This window comes from Frieseomelitta varia, unplaced genomic scaffold (genome assembly GCF_011392965.1).
Source record: "Frieseomelitta varia isolate USP_RPSP 00005682 unplaced genomic scaffold, Fvar_1.2 scaffold_283, whole genome shotgun sequence".
Taxonomy (NCBI): Eukaryota; Metazoa; Arthropoda; class Insecta; order Hymenoptera; family Apidae; genus Frieseomelitta; species Frieseomelitta varia.
Window position 1 is genome coordinate 21,059 of NW_025110016.1, and position 11,964 is coordinate 33,022.

Below are 11,964 nucleotides of genomic sequence, written 5' to 3' on the forward strand. Positions count from 1 at the left end.
AATAATATTGAAATCAATAATATTTATTTTGTTCGATTGAACGTGCATAAAGAAATTGAAAATATTTCTAATATTTGTCTAATGTGAAGAAACCTTAGCGACGAAGAATTAAAATAAGTATTCTCGAAATACAGTAGAAAGGTTATAGTTTTTCAATTACGTCAGACCTTTGGATGTGTAAGTCGAACTTTCAGAATTTTAGTCGATACGTGTTTGATTATCTCAAACAAAATCGCCCTCGCAGCACTTTTGATATCACTTCGTATTGCACAGTACGCGTTATTTCAGCAATATGCATGTATAATGTGTGTGTTCAGCAACTTTGGCGCAATTTTTATTGAACTGAAACGCGGTGGGAACGCAGTGTTGAATGTGCACTTTCTCGGTGCATGCCATTGCATTTGCTATCGTTCTCTGAGCGTATCGCAAATAATATAATAAATAACACGGTATTTTTCTAAAATTAAACGCCGACTAAAGCTACAGTATCTCGGTCGACAGTACTCTCTCGTACAGAGAAATTAAATTTAAGTTTAATTGCACGATTCATTTTTGTATTTAATATTTCTTTGCGACCGCTCGACTTTTCAAAACTGAAACCATTTATTTATCTCCCGATTTTTCGACTTTCACGATATACCGGCAGTCTTTGTCAGCAGAAGAATTATAAAATTATAAGCAAGAGTAGGAACATGACAGGTCACTTTTTCACAAATGAAAAATTTATACTATTTTTCATTTCACAAATATATGTTTATTATTCAAATATTTATATTATATTATATTTATAAAGATTAAAAGAGAATTGAGTCGTAGAATAAATTATACATTCGATACATATTTTCTAAGTCTCGTAATTCCCTGTCGATTTATCATTCGTCTTTATTATTCGTCTTGCATTTTTGAGTTATTGATTTTTCCAGCCACGTTCGTAATTGATTAACAAGCAACGTCGAACTTACGAGATCGTATGTATCACAGTTTCCTCGTACGCTCTCCAATTACAAAGCTGATACTCGACCATAAAGCGCGTACACAACGCGATACCGCAGCAGGGCGAAGTTTTGTTTGGTTGCAAAAAGGAAACCATCGAAATTGCCAACAGTGACGAAGGGATATCCAGTGTGTGTCCAGTGGCAATTACCCGTTTTCCCATGCAATTTTTCCACGATACGTTGACCCAGTTGCGCGAACACTCGATTTCATCGATTAAAACTTGCGCCGGTTTGCATAACCGCCCCACCTCTCCCGAAACTCCGACCGATCCCCGAAACCGAACGATTAATTTCCCCAGTCCGTCAAAAACGTTGCTCTTCCTCGATTCTTTTTTTTTTTTTTTCTTCCTCCTATTCCAACTCTTTCTCTGTCGAAATACCTCTGACGTTTTCGACTCGTGTTCTCGAGTTTTCAAAACTTCCCCCGAATCTCAGATTTCGAAAGTTTATGAAATGTCTTGGCGATTTGACATTCTTCGATTTTCGGAAATTTTCCAAATTTCTGACATTTCTCAGCTATTGACATTCGAATTCTCAGATTTCTGTAACTCCTCAGTTCTCACTTTTCTGAAACTTTTCAGTTCTCTAAAGATTCTCAAATTTCTGAAACTTTTTCAATTCCCTAAAGATTCTCATTTCTTCGAAACTCTCCAACTCTCGGAAAAACTCGGAAATTCCTGAAATTCTCCAGAGACTCCTAACTAATTTCCCAACTCTCTAAAAATCCTCAGGTTTCTCAAGTTTCTCGAGATTTCCCAAGATCCCTCAAATTTGTCAAATCTCCCTAAATCTCTCAAAATTTCGAGATTCCTCAAACTGTGTCCCGCCATTGTCGAGTGTCTCCCAAGTTTCCGAAACTCCCAGAGAAGCAAACTTGCCCCGATGCAACAAGCACGATGTGTATTTTCTCGCGTGCTTCGAGTCAAGAAGAGAAATCACGTCGAAAAGAAACAGAGACGCGGAAAGGGACAGAAGATAGGAGCAAGAGAGAAAGAAAGAGAGAGAGAGAGAGAGAGAGAGAGAGAGAGAGCGTTGGAGAGGAGCAAGAAGCAACGAGGCTCGTTGTCGGTGCAAAGGGGCGGTCGAGTCAAGGGGATGAAAATTTCGAAATAAAACGATAACGAGGGCGGCGCATGGTACGCCGAGCTCGCTGCTAGAAACCGTCTGCTGCTTATTACGTCACGCTGAACGTAGTTACTAATTAGTTACATTCAAAGCGCCGCGGCGCGCTCCGGCGCAGCGTCGTCGAGAAAGGGTTGAACGAATGCAGCCACCACCGATGCTGCTGGCTGTTGCTGCCGCGAGATCCCGCCGAGAGCCAGCCAGACTGATGGAGATGGCGGTGCTGATTACTGATGCTACAAAGTGCCGCTGTACTGCGTATTTTTTTGGTTGATGATACGTGTGACAGCAGACGATACTAACAGGGGAGAGTGGAAATAATACGTGGCCAGTGAAAGTATTCCCGACCGCTAGTTGTCATGGAGAATTTATTACGTGACATAATACATTTTATAATGCATTGTATTATTATAAATAATAATATAGTAATTATATTATAATAATATAATATAGTATACATTTATATATTATTATAATATATATTATATATATTATTATATTTATATATTTATTATAATTATATATATTATAATAATATAATATAGTATACATTTTATAATGTATTATTATAAATAATAATATAGTAATTATATTATATATATTATATATATATATATATATATATATATATATATATATTATAATAATATACTATAGTATACATTTTATAATGTATTGTATTATTATAAATAATAATATAGTAATTATATATATTATCATATTTATATATTTATTATAATTATATATATTATATATATTATAATAATATAATATAGTATATATAGTATATAATAAATTATATTATATTATTATAAATATAACTTCGAATATAATTTGTAATTTGAATCGTATTCGAATTTGTCATTGGATTTTTAATGCGTTTCAGATCTTATCGCTAATCACGATTATGTTGATATTAAGTCTCAGAAGAAAGTAGAATATTCAGTGTACATTGGTGGTACAAATGTTCGCAGTGGTACAAATCAATGATCTAGCCAACCACCTCCGTGCTGAGAATTGAAGTTTGTTTGCCTGTTACAAAAGGAAGAAAAATGAAACAGTGAAAATAGTATCCGTTCATGTACACTGGCGTTCACCAAAGCGTTCGAATATGTATGAAAAAAACTTGTCCCACAAAATGTTTTCAAATTTCTTTCATTCAAACAGAATATTGGTAGCAGCGAAACTGCTCGCAGTGGTACAAGTCAATGCATCCACACACGGTGCAGAGAGAAAGGTTACGAAGAGGAAGGAGATGAAATAAGAAAAATAGTATCTACTGCTCATACAAGTACACGAGTATACAAATAGTATCAATGCTTCACGAAAGTATTTCGAACAATTACTGTAAAGAAAAAACCGCAAGACCGTTTTTAGAATTTCACTCACATTGTCACGAACACAATTATCGTTGTCACGTCGTTCAAGTTCTAAATCTCCGATGCTAAATCTCAAAAGCCACAAGAATGGTGAACATCTGTATAGTAGTTTAAGTCAATGGTGTGGTCGTACGACCATACGCCTCTGAGCTAGAGAACGAAAATTTGTTTTCTCGCCGGAGAGAGACGGTGGAGGAGAAGAAATGGAGAAAAACACAGATATGCAAGTGTGGACAGAAGAAGAAGATGAAGATGAAGAAGAAGGAGAAGAAGAAGAAGAAGAAGAAGAAGAAGAAGAAGAAGAAGAAGAAGAAGAAGAAGAAGAAGAAGAGGGAGAGAATGGAGGAATAAAGGCAGAGAAAGAGGAACCTATCCCCTGTAGACAGGCGGCTGGTTGAAAACCAGGCGCAACGCGTCTGCGTCTCTTCTCTTCTGTCTCTGCCACGTTCTCTGCTCTATCTCGTTCGGATTCTCTCTTTCTGCTCGGTGGTTGCGCGCGGGCCCCGACGCGGCTCTCTCGCGCAACCCTTTTATTCCGCGATCTCGTTTCCGCCGCGACGTTCCTCTCCTTTCTTTTTCTTTTTTCCTCTTTTTCATCCCTCCGCTTCTGTGTTCGTCTCTCTCGCCTTCGTCTCTGTTCCTCACGCTTCTTCCAACCCTTTTTTTTTATCGCGTCTCTCCGTTGCTTTGCATCCTTATCAGGCTTACAACCGCTTTGACTCTCTTCGGGTTTCTCTCTTCTTCTTTCACTCTTCGCCCTTCCCTCCCTCCCTCTCCCTCTCCCTCTCTCTCTCTCTCTCTCTCTCTCTCTCTCTCTCTCTCTCTCTCTCTCTCTCTTTCGCTCTTTGACTTCCTCTTTTTTTTCAGTCTTCGACTTTGTCTCTCCTTTTTTCACGTTTCTATCCACTCTGCCTCTCTTTTACTCTTCGATTTTTTCTCTCTCTTTGATTCGTTCTCTGTCACTCTTTCTCGTTTACTCTTTGACTTCCTCTCTCTTTCTTTCACTCTTTAATTCTCTCTCTCCCTCTCTCTCTCCTCTCCTCTTCTCTATTTTCTCTGCACTGCCCGGTTCCAGTGTCTCTCTCTCTCTCTCTCTCTCTCTCTCTCTTTCTCTTTCTCTTTCTCTTTCGCTCGGTGTTCCGGCTCCGCTCGACTCGGCGCGTATCCACGGCGTAATCGATCGACCGAAACCGTTCCGGCGAGGACGAGCGAAAGTAGCAAGAGAGCAGGAGAGAGGAACGGAGGTCTGAGCAGATTACCGGCGGCGGAACAGCGAGCGACAGAGGATGAGGATCCACGGGGACGATGTAAGGGAACTGTGGCCATTCCCCATTGCCCGTCGAAGAGGAACCGACCACGTCGTCCAACTTCCGCGCCTTTCCACGCTTCGTTGATTTATTATTCTTCAGTCGAATCCTTTTTTCGAGCAAGTGGAAATTTTCCGGCTTTTGGATCGCGCTATTTTCCACTTACCCGTTTATTCTTCCTCTCTTTATCGTAGTATTAACCACGTTGCGCTGGCAACTGATTGCGGACCATAACGAGTGACCGAACCGTGTACAACAATTTGTTTGCTTTCTTTTTGAATTTTCGTCGGTAAGACATCACTGGAGAAATAATAAATTTATTATTTGTTTTGCCTGTTTTGTTTCACTTCAGTATACCTAGAACTGAGAAAATATTATTATACAATTTTGGAACAAAAAATTCTCGACGTGCGTGGCACGTCATTCCAGCGCAAAAGGTTAATATCATTAGAATATTATAATTGTCAAAATTATATTGACTGTAGTTTGCCATATATAAAATATCTAAAGTATCTAAAAAATTATAGATTGGAAAATTATATTTTTCTACCGCTTTGGTAGTACTGGTGTTAACCACTTGCGCTGCCAACTGATTGCGGACCATAACGAGTGACCAAACCGTGTACAATTCGTCGCTTTCTGTTTGAACTCGCCCCGTTACGATATCACTGGAGAAATAATAAATTTATTATTTGTTTTGCCTATTCTCTTTTACTTAAGTATACTTAAAACTGAGAAAATATTACAGTTTTAGAACAAAAAATTCTCGACGTGTGTGGCACGTCATTCCAGCGCAAAAGATTAATATCATTAGAATATTATTATTGTCAAAATTATATTGACTGTAGTATGCTATATATAAAGTATATAAAAAATTATAGATTGGAAAATTATATTTTTCTACCACTTTGGTAGTACTGGTATTAACCACTTGCGCTGCCAACTGATTGCGGACCATAACGAGTGACCAAACCGTGTACAATTCGTCGCTTTCTGTTTGAACTCGCCGTTACGATATCACTGGAGAAATAATAAATTTATTATTTGTTTTGCCTGTTCTCTTTTACTTAAATATACCTAAAACTGAGAAAATATTACAGTTATAGAACAGAAAATTCTCGACGTGCGTGGCACGTCATTCCAGCGCAAGAGGTTAAAAATCTCTTCTCAAGTCTGTTGTGTAAGCAATCGAGTGGAGATTTTTGGTACCAGATTAGTAGAATTTAGTGAATTTTTGTGATATCTTCGGGCATCAAGCAGCCTGGCAATTCTGTTGAATAATTTTTTTCTTTTTTAACAAACGGAACGATGTTATGCGACGTCGAAATGAAGAATGAATTTTCTTCCTTCAAAAAGTAATTATATATGTAAGTTCTTCGAGTAAAATATAATTAATCTTCGTTTCTTGGTAACTACGTTACTTATTATTCCGGATGAAGAGAGAATCGATCTTAATTTCGATTGGAATAGAATTTCTAAGATCCTGCACAGTGTTTCGAATTGTTCGAAAGCGTATCTATTTTATTTTATTATTGCTCACGTACGAAACGAAAGATTTTGTCGGACTCAATCATTTCCCCATAGGTGTTCGAGTTCACCCATGAATCAGATCAACCGAATCGATCTTATTTCCACGATTTACAAAAGACAACTGAAACAAACAAACAGAAAGTTCGATGCACGGAATGGTGAGTGGAGCAGTTCATAGATTCTGGTTAATTGCACGATACGTTCGACTACAAATTTTACGATCGCGTGAGTTGCAAACATCAAGCAGAATCGAGTGCTGTCGAAAATGCTAGACAGAGAAAGAGAAGAGAGAGAGAAAGAGAGAGAAAGGTTTCTATCCCAAACTTGCGGAAAAATACGAGTAACGCGTAACACGTAAATTACGGAGATACGTACAATCGATACTCGCCAGAGAGTCATAAAGGTTGGGGAAATAGTTCAGAAAAATAGTTCACTGTCCGGGAATTTACACGTGCGCGTGGAATTGTGCGTCATGGGAAGAATTCGTTGTTCTCGACGAAATTAAACGAGCGGAAGTCTCGTTGCGTTTCGTTCGAACGGGCATGTTGCCACGATTAACAATGCGAGGACAGGTGAATAAATTAAATGAAACGAAGATAAATATTGGAAGAATAAATGTAGAAATGTTTCGTAGAGATATTTGTGGAACGTATGAAAAACAATCACGTGCGCTAGGTTGAAATCTCGCGTTTCTTCTCGCTCGAATCATGCAACGGGCGTCACGTTTTGCAACGAGATTGGCGAGAACTAATGAATTTGAATTAAAATTTTCATTGATTTCGAGCACGAATGAAGCTAGAAGAAGTTATCGTTCGAGTTTCACGCTTATTTCACTGTGTCTGACGTGGACGATGAGAAAGAAAGAAAAAAAAAAGGAAAGTAGAGTTTTACTATCGACGTACATGCAAATTCGAATTGAATACTATTCTGTGGGAGGTTTTAATCGGAGTCCTAACAAACGGTTGTTGGCCAACCATAAAAACCTCCGTGCTGCACGAGTTTCTGGCTGGCGAATGATGGTGAATCGTCTCTCGTTCCGCGTTCGAACGTTTCATTTCATCTCGAATATTTTTATCTCATCGCCGCATGCACGGTAACTCTTTCATAATCAGCTTTCCTTTTTTCTTATCTCGCGAGCCACTCGGATCAATCGGCCGTAACGATTTCAACAGCGCTACTCGCCGGCGCCGCGTTCCAACGATGGCCATTTATGAAAATTTGAAGGAATTTTGACTCGATATTGCCGTTGCCGATGAAATTCGAAATATTTATAGAACATTATCCACTCGCGTTACAGTGCCATCGTATATTATAATGTATCAATGTGGCATACTAGTGAAAATTTCAAAGAAATTTGCAAATAATATTTTACGTATTTAAATTTAATATATAACTATAATAATAATTAAATTTTAATATATATATTAATTTAATATATAACTATAATAATAATTAAATTTTAATATACATATTAATTTAATATATAACTGTAATAATAATTAAATATATATATATATATATATATATTAATTTAATATATAACTATGTTTAACATTTGACTATATTTAATAAACTATATTTAAGAATTGCAACAACAAAATCTCTGTCACAAATTGCGCTTCTCTTTTTGCAACTTTATGCAACATATTTGATTATAAATATAGTAACTATGTCTGACATCTAAGTAAATACATATTCACTATTTGAAACTGGATCTAAATCAATTTTGAAGTGTCACACATACATGTCTGGTAACGACTGACCTATAAAATTGTTTCGATCGAGACATTTCAAATAATTTATCTACATTGATTTTTACATTTTCATGCACATTTCTATATATATAACGCCATGCGCGTTTATGCTTCTTTTTTCTTTCAAAAGATTTTGATTGAAGCAACGTGAAAGGAAAATTTCTCTCGCAAATCGATCGGGATTATTGTCAACGAAAATTCTGAACTGCCTTTTTCTTTCGAGAATCTGGATTATGGAATCTCTGCTAATAATTGCACAAAAGTCGATTAGAAGTGAACGTGATTAATTTTTCTTTCCAATACGCTCGGTGTATATAACTTCTGACGATACTTCGCGAAGATACACAAGCAGCCCCGGTATACTTGACTACAGTTTGGGAAAATTGGGTTGCAATTCGGAAACAAGATGAGGCAGAACAAATATTTGCCCGGTCCCTTTTATTATATTTGTCTACGAGATCAACAAAGCAAATGAACTTTGCGCGTGCAATTTGCACGTGCCACACGCACATTAAACATTTGCCACGTACAAATCTCGGATACAAAAGGGATTGAAAACAGAAAGAAACTAGAAATTCGCGTCTCATTTTGTCGTGCATTGAAAATTGTGTTGAACTGTTTGTTTGATGGATTAAGAATTTTGTATTATTATTATTACATTTCACGTAGTATAGCTTGTCTAATGACCAACTACTTTTAATAATAATTTTCATTAGACAAGTTTTATCAAGTATACGAAATTTGATTTGTATGAAAAGAATGATCGGTAAGTGTAAATCGGCAAAGAATATAACGATATAAGTAGTAAATAAATATATAAACTAAAGTGCGTGTGTGTGTGTGAAGTGTCGCAATTAACGTCGTCAGTTGATCACATGACGTCACCGATCGTTATACTACTTTGTGTATTTGCAATTTTCGTTTGAATCAAGTAGCGCAGAAATAGTTTATTATCTATATGTATATTATAAAAAAAATCTTGACTGCGTTAAAATTGAAGGCAGACAACTTTTTATTATACATTTCAGTACCTGAAATATTGAAAGTCCTCTTTCTAAAGTTAGTAAAGTCAAAAAAAAAAAAAAAAATCATTCGATCAGACACGCCTATTTGAATTAACAGGATAGTATATTCTCGTATAGTATCGTCTATAATTTTGCTAAAAAAAGAAAAAAAAATGAATTCCTAAACAGTCGTCATTCCTAAAAATATCAAATTAATTTCTCGAAATATTGAAAAAGATTGCCATCCTTTTGAAAGGAACAAAAAGAGTTAAAAAAGAGGAACGAAAGGAAAAGCATCTGTCTCTGACTCTGTCTTTCGATACGCTCGTTTGAAATCGTAATTTCAAACCCCGGCGAGATTCGGAAATCACGCGCCGCACCCGTTACAAAGAGAGACACATCGGCGTAACACGATTTCTGATAGTCCCGTTGAATTATGGCCCGATCGATCGGCCGTTTAATCACAGCTGTCCCGCGGAGCAGACATAATTACTGCAGAAAGATATTCAATGGCGCTGACGAAATTCCATCTGGTCCAGCGTTGGCCACTGCCAATGTTGTTGTTGCGACGTGTTCCCGCTCTTCGTTTCTGTTTCGTGATCTCGTTACCGTAAATCTTCCCGCGTGTGCTCTACGAAACTCGGTAAACCGATAGAATCGAATTATTCGTCCCTCTCTCCTGCTCCGCCGGCTTCCATCGAAGAATACAGATGAAGTTAGCACCAAGTGCTCCCCCGTGTAATCGATAAATCTCTCCCAAGGCACGTACCCTTAGATCCTCCTCCCTCTCTCTCTCTCTTTTTCTTCATCTTTCTTTCATCGAGTGCGATCGAGACTATCGCTTTCGTCGAACAATGAAATCATTTCCACAAGCAGATTGCAGGCTCGTTACAGGCTCGCGTGTTCTTCATTCACCGGTTCGACAGAACGCTGAGTGAATTGAACAGGCGAGTTCAAGATTATACAGAGTGTCCTTACAGTCTCTTTCAAAAATTTATTAAAAAGATAAATGAAAAGACAGATAAGTGGAAATTGTTACAAAATGAGACGTATATATATAAGTTTTTTTTTTTAATACACCTCTATATCTTACACGATCGATTTTTACACGTTTTCCTCAGATGTTCTAGGTCGTCCACTCCTCCCTTTATCGAACACTGTCCTTGTCTTCATAAATTTCTTGCGCCATGCACGAATTGATGGACCTGGCGGTGGATTTTTTCCATACTTAGTTTACAAGTTTCGCTGAGCTTGCAGATTCGATTTGGTTTGAATAAACCATGATACACACTGTGCCTTCTCTTGAGGAGTAGCCATTTTGTAAGGGGTGCATTTAACAGTATCTTATTTATCAACAGAATACCTGAAATGCAATGTGATAAAAACTTTGATAACCACAGAGTACATGGAACAAACTTGAACGAAGGTATCTCATCAATTGTCTTTGTAATAAATTTTTGAAATTGTAAAGAGGATGGAGTCCTTTATGGAGTTATGTTAAAGTTATCGTGTATCGAACAAACGTACGGAACATCACTAAAGCAGACAATCACTAATGCCATTGCCAGCATGCTACAGCGAACATGGCAAGAAATCGAGTACCGTCTTGATGCAACTAATGGCGTCCATATAGAAGTATATTAAATGAGGCAAAAAAAAAAAAAAACAACTTAAATATATACGTCTCGTTTTGTAATAATTTCCTTATCTGTCGTTTCATTTGCCTTTGAAATTGCAATAAATGTTTGAAATTGCAAAGAGACTTTACGGACACCCTGCAATAAATTGGCGAGAAAGAGAACAGAGCAGGTTTTAACATCGAAGAAACTTCAGCCTTCGAGATCTAGGCACGATCTCGAAAGGAATTTTTCCAATGATCACGAGGGTATTCAAACAAGTTCGAAATGTTGTCAATAATTTTTCGTCAAGTGTGCGAGTACTATCGTTTCACCTCTCTGTAGGACCGAACGATTTTGTCAACTCGACGAAGCCTCATTGATATTTTATTATACACCGATATACTGTACTTTATAAAGTGTCAAGTACTGGGAGCTATAAATTGTCAAGCGTATCAAGCATCCCCATTTTTACGGAAGCTGTTAGAGCTCGGCGGGATATCAAGTTTCTGTGCAAATCATCAAAAGGCGTCGAATATCAAGCCTCCTGTATTTATACGGAGCATCGGATACTCGGTAGAGTATCAGCCTTCCATTTTTATGCAAAGCGGATCGGAACTTATAGAATATCAAGCTTTCCATCTTTATGGGGACCTACCCCCAGAAGAGTTTGCAACGTGCGTATCAATCTTTTGTTTCCACGCGGCGGGGAGTCGCGGAATATCGAGCCTCCATTTTTGCATAATGTGTCAGAAGTTGTATTGGATTGTTCGGTGCAAGTTGGTGCCGATTGCGACGATCGATATGGAAAGTTTCGTGGCGCGTTATTCGTTCGGAAACTTTCCACGCCCGAGTAACGAACGACGAATTCGAGCAGAGATACGAAATATTAATAACATATATGATGCGACTTCGCGTCGCAGAGAGGAGAAACATCGTCCTATTACTTTCATTTACCCTTTGATTTGATCTTTAATTGTTCGATAATAACGCGCGCGTGTAAAGAAAAGAGCGGCGTTGTTTGACAAATTTCCTGTCGATGTGTAACTCTGCTGCTAACTCGACTTGAAGTGTCGACATTGAAAAATAAGAAAAATATGATAGAAGAGATATTTGCAACGGTGACGAGTGTAGCTGCAGAAATTTCAGAGCAAGCGTCGCGTTTGTTCCGAAAACAAAACAAAAAAAAAAAAAAAAAAAAAAAAAAAAAAAAAAAAAAAAAAAAAAAAAAAAAAAAAAAAAAAAAAAAAAAAAAAA